Below are 12,906 nucleotides of genomic sequence, written 5' to 3'. Positions count from 1 at the left end.
GAGCACCCAAGGGGGCATCCTGGTTTCACCCCAGCTCCTCTGTCCCTGCTGGTCTCTATGCAATACTCAGGGGTCAGCAAACCATGACCCCAGTGTTTAGGAAAAAACACAAAAGAAGAACACTAGTTCAGACATGTGGAAATTATATGAAATTCACATTTCAGTGCCCATAAATAAAGTTTCATTGGAACACAGCCACCCTTGTTCTATGTATTGCTTATGGCTACCACAAAGGCAGGGCTGAGTATCGGACTGAGACCATACAGTCCTTCAAAGCCTCTAGGCTCACTGTCTGGCCCTTCAAGAAGGTCTGCTGACCCCACTCTCAAGGAAGGAAGTCCTCCAAGGCAGCCAAAGGGCAATGAGTGGGTGGATGCAGGGGCAGCCCCCACCCCCCTTCCCTGTGTGCTGTCCCCGAGTTGCATGGACCCCAGCTCCAGCACAGCTACATTTCTGGGTGAGGATACCAGAGGGGTGAAGGCTTTGTTGACACCACCATTTTCTGATTCCACACTCAAGTTCCAACTAACTGTCAGGGGTTTTGTTCAGGAACAGCTTTATTCCATGTGTGCTTTGAGGACCGCAGTCAAAGGCCTTAGCCTGCAACAGAGGGGGGCACCCAGCGCCTCTGTCTCTGCGGGGGTTATTAATTTCTCCTCATGGTCAAGTGCTTGGAAAATGTCTAAAAGCAGTAATTTCAAGTTCTCAGTATCCTTTTTTTGCATTTACTAGCCTAATATACAGCCAGGCAACTCCCTCACTTGGGAGCTGTGCAAGTCTTGGATGCACCTTCATGCCAGCATCTGTTAGGTGGTTATGGGTGTCCACGGAAAGCTCAAGCACAGTGCTTGCCATGGGCCATGCATTCACTTGGTCATTACCAGGACAGAAGCAGCTGCAAACACAAGGTCCCAGACCAAGGCCTGCCCTTGGTCAGGAGCCCATCATGCCAGTGACCAAGGAGTGACCCTGCTCTGCTGCTTACCTGCTGATCCCACAGTAATTGCTCAAACAGACACAGTCCTGTCCTCAGCATAGAGGGGAAGCAAACCTCCCAGAGAAGCAGAAGGAAGGATGGGCAGGAGGGCGGCAAGGCTCCAGGAAAGGGTGGAGGGGCCCGTGTGCAGGTGCCAGTGAAGAGGCAGTGTCGCTGGCCAGGCAGCGAGTTGCGTCCTGGGGCCCAAGGCGAGACCAGGGTCAGGGGGACCCCACCTGTCAAGGTCACCCGGGGTTCTACACTGGCTGTGGTATGTCACAAAGAACCCCGATTTCTGCACATCTGGTTTCTTCACTTGTAAAACAGGAATCTAATTCATCAGTTATTCCACAAGGGTAACAGCATATAACTAGAAAGCTTTTTATTTAATAGAAACTGATAGTGAAATGTTGGCTTTGAGACATTCTGGCTGAATTTAGTTCTCGGAAGGCACTTGATAAAAAGTGTACAAGAGTGGCATTGACCTCAGTCGGTGCAGACTGGTTTCCTCATGCTGACATGTGACTTCAGGCGGAAGAAGGAGTTTGTTCACTCCACACCATGGCAGGACCAGAAAAGATGATGTCAACCTGAAAGCCTCCAGCAGTCCTAATTACACCAAACCTGACTTTTCTGCAGTGAGTTCTGTGTTGAGCCCTGGTCCACAGCAGAGCATGAGTGAACCACGAGGCACATGCAGACAGGCCTGAACACCTACTTGCAGTTCTTTAGGGGAATGATTGATAATAGCCATTTTTCCCGCTTAATTTATCTGGAAAACCCTTTGGCAGGAAAGAAAAGTGCTCTTGAAATGTGTCTGCTCAACCAGATCTGTGGCTCTTCGTGTATAAAGAGAAAAACTTACCTCTTCCCTCTACGTTTTTTGTTGTCTTTTTTTGTTCACATCACTGTGAAATTGAGCCAAATCAGCCACCTGCAAAAGCACAGTAAATTCCCTTTTGTCTGAGTCCAGCTGCTTCGCCGGTCTCTTCCGGCAACACACCTGGTCTCTCCTCACCTTTCCCACGCGTGTGTCCAACAAACAACTAATACTCTTGAGGGAGGATTGAAACTAGTTTTTCTGACCAAAGACATGTGTTCTTTATACTTTTGGATACATTCCAACACGAACAAAGGAGGAGTAGGCACAAACATGCTAGGTGGGGGTGTTACATTGTGTATTTGCACCAGTAGTTGAGAAATGCTACCCTAACCTCTCTCCAAAGCATCCTGTGAGCAGAGACCCAGCCACTGCTGTGATGAAAGTCAGGAATCAGCCTAATTTGGGCTCTTCAAAACAGGAGCACAGGTATCCTAGAAAAGTCCCTCTCAGACAGTGTTTCTCAGCCTGATGGTGGCTTGAAGGTAGCTGTCACCCAGATGCTCATCTGATTTTAACCATTAAGGTGAGGGGGCTCCAATATGGTGCTCATGGAAAACCACAGATATACTTTTAAGTTACAAATGATTCTTGTACTTTTCCTGAAGGACTTTGTGATTTAAACAATCTTTAGTCTGAGTGGGACAGGTGCTGACTGCCGACACTGGGCTGAGGTTGTTGGGGAACTGGTGCTGGGTCTAGGCTGAAGCACTTCGTCTTTCCCAGGGGGAGGCTGGAGCGAAGGCTTCAAGTTTGCAGAAGTTCTGGCTAGGAAGGCTCTATAGGGACATCTGATGAGGCTGCAGGAAGGTAGATGGAACTGGCAGTTCAGTTAAGCACAATTTAAGGTATTTTAAGGGGAAATGCAAACTCTGTGTACATGATAAGAACAACAAAGAAGTTATTCTAATTTTAGTATATGTGCTGCTGAAGTGAGCACCAAAGAAATTATTCTAATGAGAAACCTGTGACAAATCCTTTCCCAATGTCTTGGGCCCAGCAGGTGGCTTACCGACTCTTGGGAATCCAGAACGGAGGAGTCCTTGGAGCACAAAAGACAAACACAGAACAGAGGGAAGGAAGTGCTGGTGCACACTGGGAATCCACTGACAAGATCCGAGACTCCCAGTGGCGGCCCAGCTCAGTGCACAGGAGCCTGGACCTGGCAAGGCCCGAACAAGTGGGCTGGTGCATGAGGACAGGGTGCATCCACACGTGCTGCGTGGGCACTGGTGGGCTCCACGGGGCAGGGGCTCGCTGGGGGCTGGGCATTCAGCACGTCTGCACAGTCTGGCTCTAAAGTGCTCACAGTGGGAGTTAGAGCACCCGCTCCACGATCATCCTCCATCCACAGTGGGGACCTACCCCTGTTGTTTAGAATACTGTTTCCAGGAGGCTGGTGACCCCGCCCAGGGCTTCCCAGACAATGGGAGTTCTCACCTGTGGTCCTGAAAACTCAAAGTGCTCCAATTTGGACAATAAGTGACAGGGCCAGTCATTGGTCCTGATGAATCAACCCCTTGTTTCTGCTGTCTCCTCCCTCCTTGTCTGTGCACTTTCTCATTAGAAGCTGCTCTGCTCACAGAGGCACCCACTGTCCTTTCCACACTGAACACCAAAGTGCATTCATTGAGTACCTACTGTGTGCTAAGCATTGTGAAGGATACAAAGATTAATGTCCTGGGCTGACAGCCTGGCAGAGGCTGTAAGACAAGAAAACCATAATGCTGAGGGGGAATAATATTACAGGAAGGGAAGAAAGCACCTCTTGTATGCTTAATGATACACCCAACAATGACAGTGTGACGGACACTGACATGTGGGGTCTAGTGTCAGGCACCTACCGAAACATTTTATGTGGGTTAACCTCACACAGATCTTCTATTAACTATTTTTCTCTAGTCAGCTACATTTTAAAGTCTTAGAAATTAGTTTTAAAGTTCTGCTGATTTCCTAGTAATTTTGTATTTTTGCCTTTGATACAAACTTTTTTCTTAAAAAGGACATTTCTCATTTCAAGACTTACATTCTTAAAATGTATTCTTGTACAGTATAATGACATTTAAAAGCAGAGTTATAAAACTCATTCCAAATCCTAAAAAAAAAAAGAAAAAAATACTAAGAAACCAAATCTAACAGCATTATTCAAAGGATTATTCACTATGACTAAGTGGAATTCATCCCAGGAATGCAAGAGTGGTTCAGCTATTAATCAAGATAAAACATCACATTAATAAAACAAAGGAAAAAGCCCATGATCATCTCAAATGATACAGAAAAAGCACCTGACAACATCCAATACACTTTCATGATCAAAACATCTAGAAAACTAGGAATAGAGAGAACCTTTCTCAACATGATAAAAGGCACTTATAAAAATCCACAGCTAACCTCATACTCAATGGTGAAAGACTAAAAACTTTTCCCTTAAGATCAAAATCAAGGCAAGGATACCCCCTTTCCCCACTGCTATGCAACATTGTCCTGGAAGTTCTAGCCAGAGCAGTTAGGCAAGAAAAAGAAATTAAAGGAATGCAAATTAGAAATAAAGAAGTAAAATGATCTCTATTTGTCAATGACATGATCTTATATACAGCAAATCCAAAAAAAGCTACCTAGAGCTAATAAATTGGTTCAGCAAAGTTGTAGGGTACAAGAGCAACAGACAAAAATCAGTTGTGTTTCTATATCTTAGCAATGAGCGATCCAAAGAGGAAATTAATAATTCCATTACATAATAACATCCAAAAGAAATAAAATACATAGGATACATTTTTTCATTATTTTTATTATTTTTCATCATGGTAAGTGTACTCTTTAATCCCTATTCCCTACTTCCCCCATCTCCCCACCCACTTCCCCTCTGGTAACCATCAGTTTGTTCTCTACAGTTAAGAGTCTGTTTGTTTGTCTTGTTTTTTTTTTTTTTTCTCTTTTCTCATTTGTTTTGTTCCTTAAATTCCACATGAGTGAGATCACCTGGTATTTTTCTTTCTCTAACATATTTCACTTAGCATTACTCTCTCTAGCTCCCTCCATGTCATTGCAAATGGCAAGATTTCATTCTTTTCTACAGCTGAATAATATTCCATTGTTATATATATGCCACCCCTTCTTTATTCATTCCTTAATTGATGGACACCTGGGCTGCTTCCATAGTTTGGCTATTGTAAATGATGCTGCAATAAACATTGGGGTGCATGTAACCCTTTGAATTAATGTTTTCATTTTGGGGAGGTAAATACCCAATACTGCAATTACTGGATTGTGGGGTAGTTCTATTTTTAATTTTTTGAGGAACCCCCATACTGTTTTCCACAGTGGCTGCACCAGTTTGCATTCCCTCCCAACAGTGCAAGAGGGTTCCCCTTTCTCTACATCCTTGCCAACACTTGTTGTTTCTTGTGTTATTGATCTTAGGTTCTGACAGATGTGGGGTGATGTCTCATTGTGGTTTTGATCTGCATTTCCCTGATGATGAGTGATACTGAGCATCTTCTCATGTGTCTGTTGGCCATCTGTATGTCTTCCTTGGAGAAATGTCTGTTCATGTCTTCTGCCCATCGTAATCAGATTACTTGTTTTTTTGGGTGTTGAGTTGTACAAGTTCTTTATATACTATATATACTTTGGATACTAACCCTTTCTTGAATATAACATTTGCAAGTATCTCTCCCATTCAGTTGGTTGCCTTTCAGTTTTGCTGTTTCCTTCACTGTGCAGAAACTTCATATTTTGATGTAATCCCAATAGTTTATTTTTGGGTTTATTTCTCTTGCCTCAGGAGACATATCTAGAAAAATGTTGCTAAGGCCAATGTCAGAGACTTTACTGCCTATGCTCTCTTCTAGGACTTTTACGGTTTCAGGTCTCACATGTAGGTCTCTAATCCAATTTGAGTTTATTTTTGTGGATGGTGAAAGAAAGTGGTCTAGTTCATTCTTCTGCATGTAGCTGTCCAGTTTTCCGAACACCAGTTGTTGAAGAGACTGTCTTTTTCCCACTGTATATTCATTCCTCCTTTGTTGAAGATTAATTGACCATATAATTGTGGGCTTATCTCTGGGTTTTCTGTTCCATTCTACTGACCTCTGTGTCTATTTTCATGGCAGTACTATACAGTTTTAATTACTCCTGCTTTGTAATATAACTTGAAATCTAGAATTGTGGTATCTCCAGATTTTTCTTTTTCAACATTGCTTTGGCTATTCAGGGTCTTTGTGGTTCCATACAAATTTTAGGACTGTTTGTTCTAGTTCTGTGAAAAATACTGTTTGTATTTTGATAGGGATTGCATTAAATCTGTAGATTGCTTTGGGTAGCACAGACATTTTACAATATTTGTTTTTCTAATCCATGAGCATGGGATGTCTTTCCAATTCTTTGTGTCATCTTCAATTTCTTTCATCAGTGTTTTATAGTTTTCAGAGTACAGGTCTTTCACCTCTTTGGTTAAGTTTATTCCTAGGTATTTTATTATTTTTGGTGCAACCGTAAATGGGATTAAATGAGACTGTTCTCTTATTTTCACTTTCTGCTGCTTCATTATTAGTGTATAGAAATGCAACAGATTTCTGTACATTGCTTTCATATTCTGTGACCTTACTGAATTCATTTATCAGTTGTAGTTGTTTTTTGGTGGAGTCTTTAGGGTTTCTATATATAGTATCAGGTGTGCAAATAATAGAGTTTTACATATTCCTTACCAATTTAGATGCCTTTTATTTCTTTATGTTCTTTGATTGCTGTGGCTAGAACTTCAAGTACTATGTTGAATAACAGTGGTGAGCGTTACCTAAGATACATGTAACCAAGGGAATGAAAGACTTGAACATTGAAAACTATAAAACACTGCTGGGAGAAATTAAAGACACCTAAATAAATGGAAAAACATCCCAGGTTTACAGATTGGAAGACTTAATATTAAGATGTCAATAATATTCTAAAGCAACCTACAAACTCAATGCAATCTCTCTCAAAATTACAATGGCTTTTTTTTTTTTCCCCAGAAATGGAAAAGACAATCCTCAAATTCATATGGAATTGCAATGGACCCTGAACAGCCAAAGCAATCCTGAACAAGAAGAACAAAGTTGGAGGACTCACACTTTCTGATTTCAAAACCCACTACAAAACTACAGTAATAAAAACAGTGTGATTCTAGCATAAAGACAGACATACAGACCAACAGAAAAGGATTGAAGATCCGGAAATAAACCTATACAACTACAGCCAATTGGCTTTCAACCTGGGTTCCAAGACTATTCAATAAGGAAAAAATGATTTCTTCAACAAATGGTGCTGGGAAAAGTGGATATCCCCATACAAAAGAATAAAGTTGGCTCCCTATCTCACACCATACACAAAAATTAACTACAATGGATCAATGACATGAATATAAGCACTAAAATAATAAAACTCTTAGAAGAAAACATAAAGGTAAATCTTCACGATCTTGCAGATGGCAACGATTTCTTAGATATGATACCAAAAGCATGAACAGCAACAAAAAATATATAAATTTAACTTAATTAAAAATAAAAATTTGTGCATCAAAGGACACTATCAAGAAAGTAAAAGGAACAAAATATTTGCAAATCATATATCTGAGGAGTCTAATATCCAGAATATATAAAGAACTCTTAGGACACAACAACAAAAATATAAACAGCCCAATTTAAAAATGGGCAAAGAACTTGAATAGACTTTTTTTTTCAACAAATATGCAAAAAGACTGTCAACATCAGTAGTCAATAGGGAAATGCAAACCAAAACTACAATGAAATATCACTTCATACTTATTAGAATGACTATAATAATTTAAAAAAAGAAAATAACAACTGTTGGTAAGGGTGTGGAAAAATTGGAACCCTCATACATTACCGGTGGGAATGTAAAATGGTTCAGCTACTGTGGAAAACAGTTTGGTGGTTCATTAAAAAGTTAAACATAGAATTACCATATGAACCTGAAATTCTACTCTTAGGTATATACTCAAAGAAATGAAAATATTGCAAACACAAAAACTTGTAAACACATGCTCATAGCAGCACTATTTGCAAAAGCCAAAAGATGGAAAGAGTATAAATGTCCATCAACAGAAAAATGGATACACAAATTGTGGTATATCCATGCAATGGAATAATATTTGGCCTTAAAAAGGAAGAAATTTCTGACACATACTACAACATGGATAAAATATTGAGGACTTTATGGTAAGTTAAATAAACCAATCACAAAAAGACAAATACTGTATGATTCTAACTATATGAGGTCCTTAGTGTAGTCACAACCATGAGGACAGGACGTAAAATGTTGGCAGTCAGGGGCTGGGGGGAGAGTAGGAGTCACTGTTTAATAGTGACAGTGTTTCAGAGTCACAGGCTGTAAGGATGGATGGTTTGAACATATAAACTGTATGTTGTATTCATTTCAGGACAATAAAAAAGTCACATACTGTATGGTTCCACTTACATGGAATATTCAGAGTACACAAATCCATAAAGACAGCAGACTAGTGGTTCCAGGGGCTGGGAGGGGGTGGAATGGGAAGAAACTGTTACATGGGTGTGGGATTTTACTTTGGGGTACAGAGAGGTTCTGGAACTAGGCAGAGGTGGTGGTTGCACAACACTGGGAATTGTACTAAATGCCACGGAATTGTTTGCTCTGAAATGGTTTATTGTATGTCAATTTCACCTCAAAATATTATTTTAAAAAATTAGTTCCAGGGGCACCTGGGTGGCTCAGTTGGTTGAGCGTCCAACTCTTCTTTTCGGCTTAGGTCACGTTCTTGGGGTTGTGGGATGGAGCCAAGCCCCGCATGGAGCTCCGTGCCCCAGGGAGAGTCTGCTGGAGATTCTCTCCCTCTGTCCCTCCCTCTGCTTGAGCTCTTACACTTTCTCTCTCTCTCTCTCAAAAAAAAAGAATAACTCTTACAAAAAAAAAAAAAGTTCCAGAACTTTTCAGAAACTGTGCTAGTATCTGTTTTCCTTGTTCATTGCTGTTGCCCTACCCTACCAACACTTACTTAAACATTGTGCTTTGGGGAGAGGTTGTATTCTGCCCACATCGCTGGTCACCAAGATCCTCTGGGCCGGGGTCTTAGAAGATCAGAGTCTCTGGACACACGAATATCAGTCTGAGAACTAAATGCTCACTCTATTACCCAGTGTGGTGCTCTAGGTGACTGAACCCCAATGACGTTTTCTGTAGTTTCTCTGAGTAACCCATAAGGAAAGCTATGGGACCCTTGAACTAAAGTGGAGTTCATGGCCTATTGACTTGGCACTTCCACAAAACATTTCTTCAAAAAAATACACAATTACACTGTTAAAATAGTATATAATTATAATTGTAATTCCTCTTCCTGGTGATATCTGTTGAGTGCCAAAGTACCCTGAAGATAACTTCACTGGATATTTTTCCTTAAATGATTTCAAAAAAATTAAAACTCAATTCTTTTTATCTCTTACTTGTAGGAAACTCTCTCTCTCTCTGTCATAGAATCACAGAAAAATAGTTAACATTTATTGATCACTTCCTATATACCAGATGCTGTTTTTTTTTTTTTTTTTTAGACTTCATTTACTTGAGAGAGAGTGAGCAAGTGCATGAGCGGGGGTGGGGTGAGGGGCAGAGGCAGAGGGAGAAGCAGACTGCCCGCTGAGCAGGGAGCCCAATGTGCGACTCGATTCCAGAATCCTGGGATCATGACCTGGGCCCAAGGCAGACGCTTAACCAACTGAGCCATCCATGTGCCCCTACCAGACACTGTTTAAGCACATTATAATGCTATCATCATCCCTATTCTAAAGATGGTAAGGTTGACGGGCTTGTCTGCCCAGTCACTCAGTGGGGAAACCAGGGTTAGAACTTTGGCTGCACAGCACGCATCCCCAACCACACGGTGCCACACTGCCCTATGTCTCATCCTAGCAAGGGACAGAGCTGAAGAGATCTTTTCATTCTGCAGGTGAACGCACCTTATAGTCTGCAGCCGTGCATGGCCTGGGTCAAAGCTGTCTACCAAACCACGATTCCTCTACTTGACAGTAAAGGGATGGGTCACCCTTCTTCTGACAGTCCTTTCCATTCATTTAAAATTAATTCAGGCATTTCTTCTCTTCTGCTCTGTGCACCATTGTCCACCCCAAAACACACACACAGAGCACATTCATTACCTCACACGGGGCCTTATCAAGCCTTTATAGCTGTCTTGGACCTGCTTGGACTATTTCACACTGAGACAAACAAGGTTTCCCAGACTCAGCTGTAATCCAGCTGCTCCCTTCTGAGGATGTTGTTTTTATTCTTGAAAGTCACAGGCAGTGCTGTTAACTTGGGTCAGGTGGGAAGCCATAGACAGGCATCCCACAGGGCAGGTACTGCATCTGTGTGGCCCACAGAAGGTTGGGGCTGGGCAGGGGAATAAAAATGGGCTTTATAAGAAGGGGAGGGTGACCACCACGTGACAAATATTTGTTGAGCGCCTACTTTATGCCATGCATTATGATGCATGGGAAAACAGGGAAATAAAGCAAAGCCGGCGCTGCCTGGGGAGACAGGCAGTCAACAAAGATCAGGCACAAGATGATGTTAGCTCAGACTCTCCCATGGAGGCCCTCCTATGGCAAAGCCAAGCAGGAAAGGGGCTGGGGGTGTGTGGCTGTGGAGGGGGTGTAGGAGGGATGACCAGGGGAGCTTTCCGAGGGTGACGCCTACCAGGGTGGGGGGTCTCTGGGTCTGGGAGCCACAGACAGGGGATGTTTCTTTGGAGGAAGTGCACATACTTGCTACCTTGCTGACCTGAACAACTCTACTTCAGAACTTAAACTTAATTCATGTCCCACACTGCTGTAGGTATTAGATTTAATCCCTGTCTCAGACCTTAGAAATGTAAGATGTTTTAAAGTCATGTAAAAGAAATTTACCACAAAGTAGCTTATGCACAATCTGATTTTCTCAATGTTGGGGAAAATTTTGTAAGGTCAGACAGTATCTGAGAGCTGAGAACTTGGGCCCAGGTGTGAACTGAGGTGTCTAGAAACACCTGGAAAGGTATTCCAGCTCTTAGGACAGAAGAAGCCTTCAACGTAGGAGCCTTGAACTGAATGATGACCTGGGTTACCTTTCTTTTTTTTTAAGATTTTATTTATTTATTCATGAGAGACAGAGAGAGAGAGAGAGGCAGAGGGAGAAGCAGGCTCCCAAGGAGCAGGGAGCCCGATGTGGGACTTGATCCCAGGACCCTGGAATCATGACCTGAGCCAAAGGCAGACGCTTAACCATCTGAGCCACCCAGGCGCCCGACCTGGGTTACCTTTCAAGAAGCATCTTCACATCAGTCTTTAAAGTGAACCCATACGGTGCTCTGAGGTAGGTGGGCCATGCATTATTCCTGTTAATGAGCAGAGAGGCTGAACTACAAAGCCAAAGGGCAACAGCTAATAGAGGGTGGATGTGGGTGCTCATCAAATCTCCAAGATCCCAGGTCTGTTCTCCAGGCAGCAGGTCAGGGTCCAGAGCCTCTTCCCCACACCGCAAGCACCTGCCCTCCTTGGCCCCTTGCAGGGTAGATGGCAATGGCAGGATGCCTTCTGCTCACAAGACCACAGATTCTCAAGGTGCCCCAGGATCCACATGTGCAGGACAGGATTTGCCACCTCTCAGCCCACCCCTCTGTCCCCCCCGCCTCCCTCATCCCAGCCTCCTTCTCTTCATTCCCCACCCCCTCAGAAGTGTGCTGGGCTCTTAGGTCAGACCAACCATCCCCTGGGCTCATTCTTATCTGCTGGATCAGTGAGCACCTGTCTGTGCACACCTGCTGAGTGGCAGGCCCTGACAGGGGTGGTGGGATAGAGGAGAGGAAGAAGCCCAGAGCTGACAGAGCAGGGGGGTAAATCCTGAGCAGGGGCTCACTGCTTCAGGGCTGCCTCTTGGCTGCAGAATGGATAACTAGCAGGTTCTGAGTGATTTTTATTTTCGTTCCAACACAGAGACAGGACACATTAGCTCTGTTTGGAAGGAGGGAGGTGGTGGCGTGTGAACTGGGCTTGAATTATTCTCACCAAAAACACTGAGATCTGGGATTCTGAGATCTGGATTTCCTGTGTTTGCTGGATGATACAACCAGTGAACACACATCTCAGAGACCCTCAGGGCAAATTCAGGGCCAACTTTATTTCCTTAGCCTGGCATTTTGGGGATGCTTCACAAGTAATAGAGTATTCATGGGAGACCACCCAAGGATGCCACAGACACAAAGGCCCACAATTCACAGAGGCCATTTCAGACCAGGCCCACAGGACTGGGATAAAACGATGAGGTCTGTCCTCCTAATCACAGGTTAGCTGGCACCCAGGCCCACCAGCCCACTGGGAAACTCAGGGCTGTCCTCTCGAGGCCCACCTGGACCACCCACTTGTCCCCCAAAGCACAGTGAGACCAAAATGTGGTGCTGCCTCAGAATCAGAAGTGGGTTTATTACCTCCGTGTCAGATGCCCAGCACAGCCAATACAGGTATGATTCCACCGGGAATGGAAACGTGTTGCTGTTAAATATCTCAGAATCTGAGTGTATTTTTACTAACAGCAGAGAGTGACATCTCCAGATCCTCCTCACCCAGAAATCCTGTGACTCTGAAGCAGGTTCAGGGAAATGGAAAGCCCAGCGTCACTACCTCCACTTTTGAAATCTCTCCGTGAAGCTGAGAAGCCAATCCTCCTCTGAGCGCCCACAGCCCTGCCTAAAGCTCAGCTAGTGTAAGCAGCAGATTCGTAAGCTATTAATTATGCAGAGTTTCAACTACATTTAACTTAATTTTTTAATTATATGTTTTAATTTTTAATTAGACCCCTGAAAGTACCAACTAAACTTCTTAAGTAAAAGTGCTGTTGGTAACAGGAGTAGAGTGTAATTATTACGCCCAACAGTCAGTAACCCAGCTTCCCGGGAGAAAGGGGAGACAAACCCAACGCACTGCTGCCTTTCACACGAACAAATACGAGGCCGCGTCTCTCCCACTTTTGCAAACCCGCAAGGACGGCC

At 43.3% G+C, this 12,906-nt stretch overlaps 1 protein-coding gene across 1 annotated transcript in view; it reads right to left on the bottom strand.

Moving 5' to 3' along the window:
* PLEKHG4B (pleckstrin homology and RhoGEF domain containing G4B) overlaps window positions 1-12,906 on the bottom strand; it is an 80,012-nt gene that overhangs the window by 66,622 nt on the left and 484 nt on the right.

This window comes from Phoca vitulina, unplaced genomic scaffold, assembly GCF_004348235.1.
Source record: "Phoca vitulina isolate PV1807 unplaced genomic scaffold, GSC_HSeal_1.0 scaffold17, whole genome shotgun sequence".
Lineage (NCBI taxonomy): Eukaryota > Metazoa > Chordata > Mammalia > Carnivora > Phocidae > Phoca > Phoca vitulina.
The sequence above is the reverse complement of the archived record's forward strand: the minus strand, read 5'-3'. Positions and strand labels throughout refer to the sequence as shown.